Here is a 7,500-nt window from a genome sequence, read left to right on the forward strand (position 1 = left end):
CAAAAACAACAAACTTAAAACAACAGCATGATAAAAAAACAACACCGATATTAGTTGTTATGCTGAGAAAGTGGTGCTTTTAATGATAGTAATGTGTTAAACAACGTGAAAAGCAACAATTTCAACGTAAACAACAACAAAAAGAATGTTTTAATTTTTACTATTTTGTGACTTGTCATTTTTTTTTGGGGGGGGGGGGGGGGCGTTTTTGGGGGGGGGGGGGGGGCGTTTTTCATTATTTTTGTATAGATAGCATTTTGGTCAGTGTCTCATACACCCCCCCCTCCCAGAAGGACCCCCCAAAATAATATTTTTCATTATTATGGTAAAATGTTGTTCATTTTGGGTTGTTTTTTCGCGTTGCGTTGCTTTTCATGATAATGTTTTAGCATAATACTTTATTAAGTAAAGATCTCTCTCTCTCTCTCTCTCTCTCTCTCTCTCTCTCTCTCTCTCTCTCTCTCTCTCTCGTAGTAGCCATCTTGCTTGGTGAGACGTACCCGTGTGAAGTCAGATTAATCAACAGATATCACAAGTTTAACATACGACTAGAATTTGAGAAATATCTAGAAGTGTTCGTGAACTATCGTGAAGATTCTTAGTGTGAAAATAGTAGGATAAAGCGGTCTTCTAAGTTAGTTTATCAAGTGTAACTATCATAAACAGAAACAAGATGGCAGTAAGTTCCAAACTGCGGGAAGAGGTGGCGTAATTTGGCGTGTTTAGCAGATTCGCAATCGATGAGGTAGCGGAAGGGAACTGGCATTTCTCATCTATGAAATCAAGCAACAGTCTAACCAAAAAGATACAAAAGCATTCATAGATATATTAGAAGGATTATAATCCTTCAAACTGGAACAAATCTAATGAAAACATCTTGAAAATAATTGAAGAAGTTCCAAAATAAAATCCAAGTGGTCAAGAGACTCATAAAGAAAATATACATAAAACCAACATATTCCGACAAAGAAAATGAATAAGGTGAATCTTGTGAATATCCTAATTGATGCATTAGGAAAAAGAATGCCAAAAGCATGCAAACTGTGTAAGGTTTGGTATAGCATAGTCAATCCACAAAACCTAATCAGAAAATGATGCATGCACAAACATTCCGACCATCCACAGTGTGCTGAGGAATACAAGATTTGAGAAAAGATACAAGAATTTTTTTGGGGGTTTTTTGTTCACATGTATCATGGATAGACAATGTTATTAAATCAAGATTGATGTACAAATAGTTGAGGATGAAGAAGAAGAAGAGGAAGAAGAAGAAGAAGAAAAAGAAGAAGAGGAAAACGGAAGAGAAGTAAACAAAAATGAAATGACAGTAAAAAATAAGGAAAACAAAGAACAAGATAAAGTATGGATGCAGAGATACTCATTGATACTACATATGAGGCAATAAAGCAGCATACCTACGAGAAATAAATTACGATATGACAACAGAAAAGCAAATCCCGAAGAGGCTCTACCCAGATCTATACAATGACGGGGAAAGAGGAAAAAATAGACAAGAAAGACAAAATCTGCAACCTTTTGAAAAGAGGGAATTGCAGATTTGGAGAAAGATGTTACTACAAACATACCTAAGATATGTCAAAACTATGAAATATATGGTAAATGTGCATATTTAGATGGATTATGGGGATGATTATTGCAGAGATCTGCATCCAAAAATATGTAAAAACCTAAAAGAAGGAAAAGGATGTAAGTTCGACAAAAATGCAAATATATGCACCCTGTTAGCCATGAATCATAATCAAATAAATAACCAACCAAGTAATAAAATCCAAAATAAGAAAGAAACAAATAAAGAGAGAAATCAAGAATATCAGGTAAAAGAGAAAAGCAAACCACAATGAGATTATGCAGAGGTGTCAGCAAAAAATTTCAAAGCATCAAGCTCCGAAATTCTACTCAAGAGATAATAACTTGTATTTATTATGCAAGAGGATATTGCAGAAACGGAAGAAAATTGCAGATTCAGACACAAAATGAATAATTATGATGAAGGAAGATCAAATATTATGGAAAAGTTGGATTTTTTAATGTCAGAATTTCCTGGAAATGACAAAAAAAAGAAACAACATACCAGAACAGGAAAGAGACATGGGAAAATCCTTATTACTACCAGTATTAAATGAAGGAGAAAACACGCAAACCATCATAGTGATGAATGCGCAGGGTTTAGTTACGAGTAACTCAAAAAGAAAATAGAGTACTTAGAAGAACTAACCCAAAATGAAAGAAAATAGATATAATGAATATAAGTGAAACCTGGTATTTCCAAGAGACTGGGAATGATGATCAAACTAAAAGGGTTCCAAACTTATAGATCAGATAGAAAAATAGGAATCAAGGGGGAACCGCAATATATGGGGAAAGACAAAAAAACAAGGAAAAATATATGAGAAATATAGTAACTCAGAATGTGTGAAACTAATAGCGGTAGAATTTGAATCTGAAAAAATTGATGAACATAGTAATATAGACCTCCTAATACTAAAGAGTTTGACTAATAATTGAAAAATTGGATGATATATGTAGAAATCACAAGGACTGGACTATTCTCCTATCTGGTGACTTCAACTTTCCTTTCGTAGAATGGAAAAGAAGAATAGGAAGATTGTGGTTGTACTTATACATATAAAAAAAGAGAGTAATAGTAGTGCAGAAGATAAAAGCAATTTTTGATAAAAGGCCTATTAGAATATGCCTACTAGAAATTCACCAAACATTCAACAAATAAATCACCTGCCAACAAGAAAGGAAAATACTTTAGACCTAGTATTTGTGAACGAGATGAATTATGTTAAAGAAATAATAGTTTATAATGCGAGTATTTCAGACCATAATGTCATAGAATTAACAGTTCATTCCAAGCAAGTGAAAATAGAGATAAGCAAGAAATTTGAAAAAGTGGGAAGGATATGGAAAATACAACTTTACAGTAACCACAAAAATATAAAATGGTCAGGAAATTAATGAAGAATTAAACAAAGATTGGGATAACATTTCGTAAGTGATGGGGACATAAGGGCAAATACGAGTTGATATATAAAATATTGGAGAAAATAGTGGAAAAAACAAAAAATATATACCGAAGAAGAAAAGTAAACATCAGTCATGCATACCAAGAGACAGAAGATCTTGGTTGCAGAAAATCAGAAAGTGGAAAAAAGGTCTTGCAAAAGAAAAAAAATGGCATGGAAAGTTACTAGAACTAAAAAAGTGAAGATAGAAAATGCAGAACAAAAGAGTTATACAATCAAAGAAAATGAAAAAACGGGACTTGGAAGAAAAAACCCTATTAAATATCAAGCAAAACCCCAAAACTATTATACTCATATGCGAAGAAGATGAATAAAAGAAGAATAGAAATAGGCCCTCTGAGAATTGGAAGGGAGATTTAACGAATGAAAAAAACAAAAAAAGGAAATTTGCAACATACTGGCAGAACGATATAAGAGAGAATTCACCCTAGAATAGATAATGAAAGATAATGATATAGAAGTAAGGGATGAAAATAGTGAATATTTAGCTGACATAGATATTAATGAAGCTGATATTGTGCAGGCTATTAATGAAATTAAAAATGGAGCTGCTGCAGGGCCTGATGGAATTCCTGCTATTTTGTTTAAAGAAAGTAGTTCATTCTATCGCAAAGCCACTTGCAATATTTATTAAGACAAAGTGTAGATACAGGCAAGATTTATGATGAGCACAAATTAGCATATATTACCCTACTTTCAAAAGTGGATCAAGACTAGAGGCAAAGTAATTATAGGCCTGTGAGTCTAACATCACATATTATGAAAGTGTATGAAAGGGTAATGAAGAAAAATATTATGAAACATTTAATAAAAATAATTTGTTTAATAAAGGACAAACATGGTTTCGTACCCGGAAAAAGTACACAAACCCAAACTGTTAGTCCACCGTGAGAAAATATTCAAAAATATGAAAAGCGGAAAATGAAACAGAGTGGGTTTATTTAGACTTTGCAAAAGCTTTGATAAAGTAGACCATAATATATTAGCGAAGAAAATTAGAAAACACAATATCGTGGATAAAGTAGGAAGATGGTTAAAAGAATTTTTACACAACAGAAAACAGATAGTTATTGCAAACGACGAGAATCGGATGAAGCCAAGTAATATCCGGTGTGCCGCAAGGTACGGTGTTAGCTGCAATACTGTTTTTTTTTTTGTATTATGATTGAAGACATAGACAATAATGTTAAGGATTCGGTAGTGAGTAGTTTTCGCAGATGACACAAGAATAAGTAGAGAAATTACTTGTGATGAAGATAGGAACGCTCTACAAAGAGACCTTAACAAAGTATATGATTGGCAGAGGTAAATAGGATGGTATTTAACTCTGATAAATTTGAATCAATAAATTATGGAGACAGAGAAAGAAAGCTATATGCATATAAGGGACCTATAATGAGAACATCACAAATAGGAAGCAGTTAAAGACCTTGGTGTGATGATGAATAGGAACATGTTATGCAATGAACAACAAATAGCAACTCTGTTGGCAAAATGTAAAGCAAAAATGGGAATGTTGTTACGGCACTTCAAAACAAGAAAAGCTGAACACATGATTATGCTTTATAAAACATATGTTCGTAGTCCACTTGAATATTGCAATATGATATGGTACCCCACACTATCAAAAGGATATTGCACAAATAGAGAGTGTACAAAGGTCCTTTACAGCTAGAATAGAAGAAGTTAAGGACCTAGACTACTGGGAAAGACTACAATTCTTAAATTATATAGTCTAGAAAGGAGAAGAGAACGCTACATGATAATTCAGGCCTGGAAACAGATAGAAGGAATAGCGAAAATATCATGGAACTAAAAATATCAGAAAAGAGCAAGCAGAGGTAGATTAATAGTTGCCCAAAAACTATACAGGAAAAATAAGGAAAGCACACAGGACATTAATCCACTACGCACCAGCATCGATAATGCAGCGTCTATTCAATGCGTTGCCAGCTCATCTGAGGAAATATATCAGGAGTGAGCGTAGATGTGTTTAAGAATAAGCTCGACAAATATCTAAAACTGCATCCCAGACCATCCAAGATTTGGAAGGAAGATGAAACCAATATACCGGAAGATGTACTAGCAACTCTCTGGTAGACATTAGAGGTGCCTTCACACTGAGGGAACTGGGGCAACCCAAGAAACAAGATGTAAGGTCTGTAAGGTAAGGTCTCTCTCTCTCTCTCCTCAAATTTGGGTTCTGGACTTTCAATATGTATATTTTTTATTACTGATTTTCAAAATTTTAGAATATAGTTTTCTCTCTCTCTCTCTCTCTCTCCTCTCTCCTCTCTCGCTCTCTCTCTCTCTCTCTCTCAAATTTGGGTTCTGGACTGCCATATGTGGATATTTTTATTACTGATTTTTTCAAAACAAATTTTAGAATATAGTTACCTCTCTCTCTCTCCTCTCTCTCTCTCTCTCTCTCTCTCTCTCTCTCTCTCTCTCTAATTTGGGTTCCTGGACCTTTCATATGTAATATTTTTTTTTATTACTGATTTTACAAAAATTTATTTTTAGTTTTAAAATATAGTTAAACTCTCTCTCTCTCTCTCTCTCCTCTCTCTCTCTCTCTCTCTCTCTCTCTCTCTCTCTCTCTCTTTTAATTTGGGTCTACCTGGAAACTTTCACAATGTATATTTTTATTACTGATTTTCAAAATTTAGAATATAGTTAAACTCTCTCTCTCTCTCTCTCTCTCTCTCTCTCTCTCATGGGTTTAAAAACATTTTAATATAAGTTTTGAATCGAATCTTTAATAAAATTACTTTTGCCAAAGTTTGTTCATGTACGAATATTATTTGTTACGCTAAACATTATGGTTAAAACCCGTAGAGTTTATCACCGGTTGTCGGTTTTGGGGGGGTTTTGGGGGGGGGTTTGCTAACCCGAAATTGATTAAGGGAACACGGAAGACGTTGTGGAATGCTATATTCTGGAGATGACCTAGTCAAGGCGATGAATAATTTTTTTTTTTTTAAATCATGGTAGGACTTTTTAAAATGAATATTTATGAAATTTTGATAAATATTTATTAGAAAAATATTCGCCGAGTCTATTGAATTTCTAGTGATTTAAAATTGATTAATAGTTATGACGGATTTCGATACAATTAAAAAAAATATTCGTAAATTGATATATTTGCGTCTCTAACATTCATGAGTAGCGATAGATTTGATTCTTACTTATATTCGTGTATTTCGAAAAAAAAAAAGTTTTATGTCAGTTTTCGCTTATTCTATTTTCTTTAATTTTTTTAGTTTCGGAAAAAAATCCATCTTGATAGAATTCGTCGTTGAAACAGTGGCATATAACTTACTATTATATTAATGTTATATGATTGTGATGGATTTTATTTTATATATATTTTTTTCGAATTTTTTTTGCATTGTAAAGCTTTAAATTTCATGAATGATGACGTAAACCATTGTAAAATTCATTGTAAGTTTAGTCGTGAATTATTTTTCATTTTTTATGCGATAAACAAATATATAGTGTCTCCATGCCCCCACATGGGCATCAAATGCAGTATCTACATGCCCCACATGGGTATGAAATGCATAGTATCTCCATGCCTCACATGGGCATCAAATGAACTCTCCATACCCCACATTGTCATCAAATGCAGTATCCGCTCCCACATGGGCATCCAATACAAGTGTCTTCATGCCAAACGAAACTCCTAATTACGAAAGATAACGGAACACGATCAAAGCTTCGCTTAAGCGGGTATGTCATTGGGGCATTTTGAAACGGAGGACTTCGGCATTTTAATGAATACCCTCTCTGGTATTAAGTGCGTGATTTGACGAGGAGCGATTCGATCGTCAAGCCGGAAAATGGTATACCCTGATAAGTTTCCATTTTTTTAAATTTATTTATTTATTATTTTCTTTTAAGTTAACAGGTGTGGAGACGAAGAAGTTGCTGTGGGTATTTGGGCATGTGTGCCTGGATTCTCTTCTCTCTCTCTCTCTCTCTCTCTCTCTCTCTCTCTCTCTCTCTCTCTCTCTCTCTCTCTCTCTCTCTCTCTGTCCCTAACGAGACAAATTGGCTAAAAGCAACGCCGTCCTATAGATGCCCTACCATGTAAATTTCGGTGTTCCTTATCAACCACACCACCCACCCCCTTAAACCCCCCCCCCCCACCCCCCCCCCCCCCCCCTTGCTGTCAGCTTCGGCGTGTGACGTCACTTCCGGTGGTCCCGATTTATCGGCTTTGCCATATGGTGTGCATTCTCTCTCTCTCTCTCTCTCTCTCTCTCTCTCTCTCTCTCTTTCGGCTTTTTATTTTTAATTTTTTATTTTTTACGTTTTTCTCTGTTTTGTAGTTTAAGCTACAGCGCGGTATTTGCTTGATCTCATATAGTAATAATAATAATAATAATAATAATAATAATAATAACAACAACAACCCAAGTAAAATAGTTGTAATGTTTCATGA

The 7,500-nt window shown here is 34.2% G+C and overlaps 1 protein-coding gene across 8 annotated transcripts in view; it reads left to right on the top strand.

The window, feature by feature from the left end:
* Positions 1-7,500, top strand: part of LOC135205130 (insulin-like growth factor 2 mRNA-binding protein 1) — a 355,998-nt gene that overhangs the window by 142,182 nt on the left and 206,316 nt on the right. The window lies entirely within an intron of this gene.

The sequence above is a fragment of the Macrobrachium nipponense genome, chromosome 48, assembly GCF_015104395.2.
Source record: "Macrobrachium nipponense isolate FS-2020 chromosome 48, ASM1510439v2, whole genome shotgun sequence".
Classification (NCBI taxonomy): Eukaryota; Metazoa; Arthropoda; class Malacostraca; order Decapoda; family Palaemonidae; genus Macrobrachium; species Macrobrachium nipponense.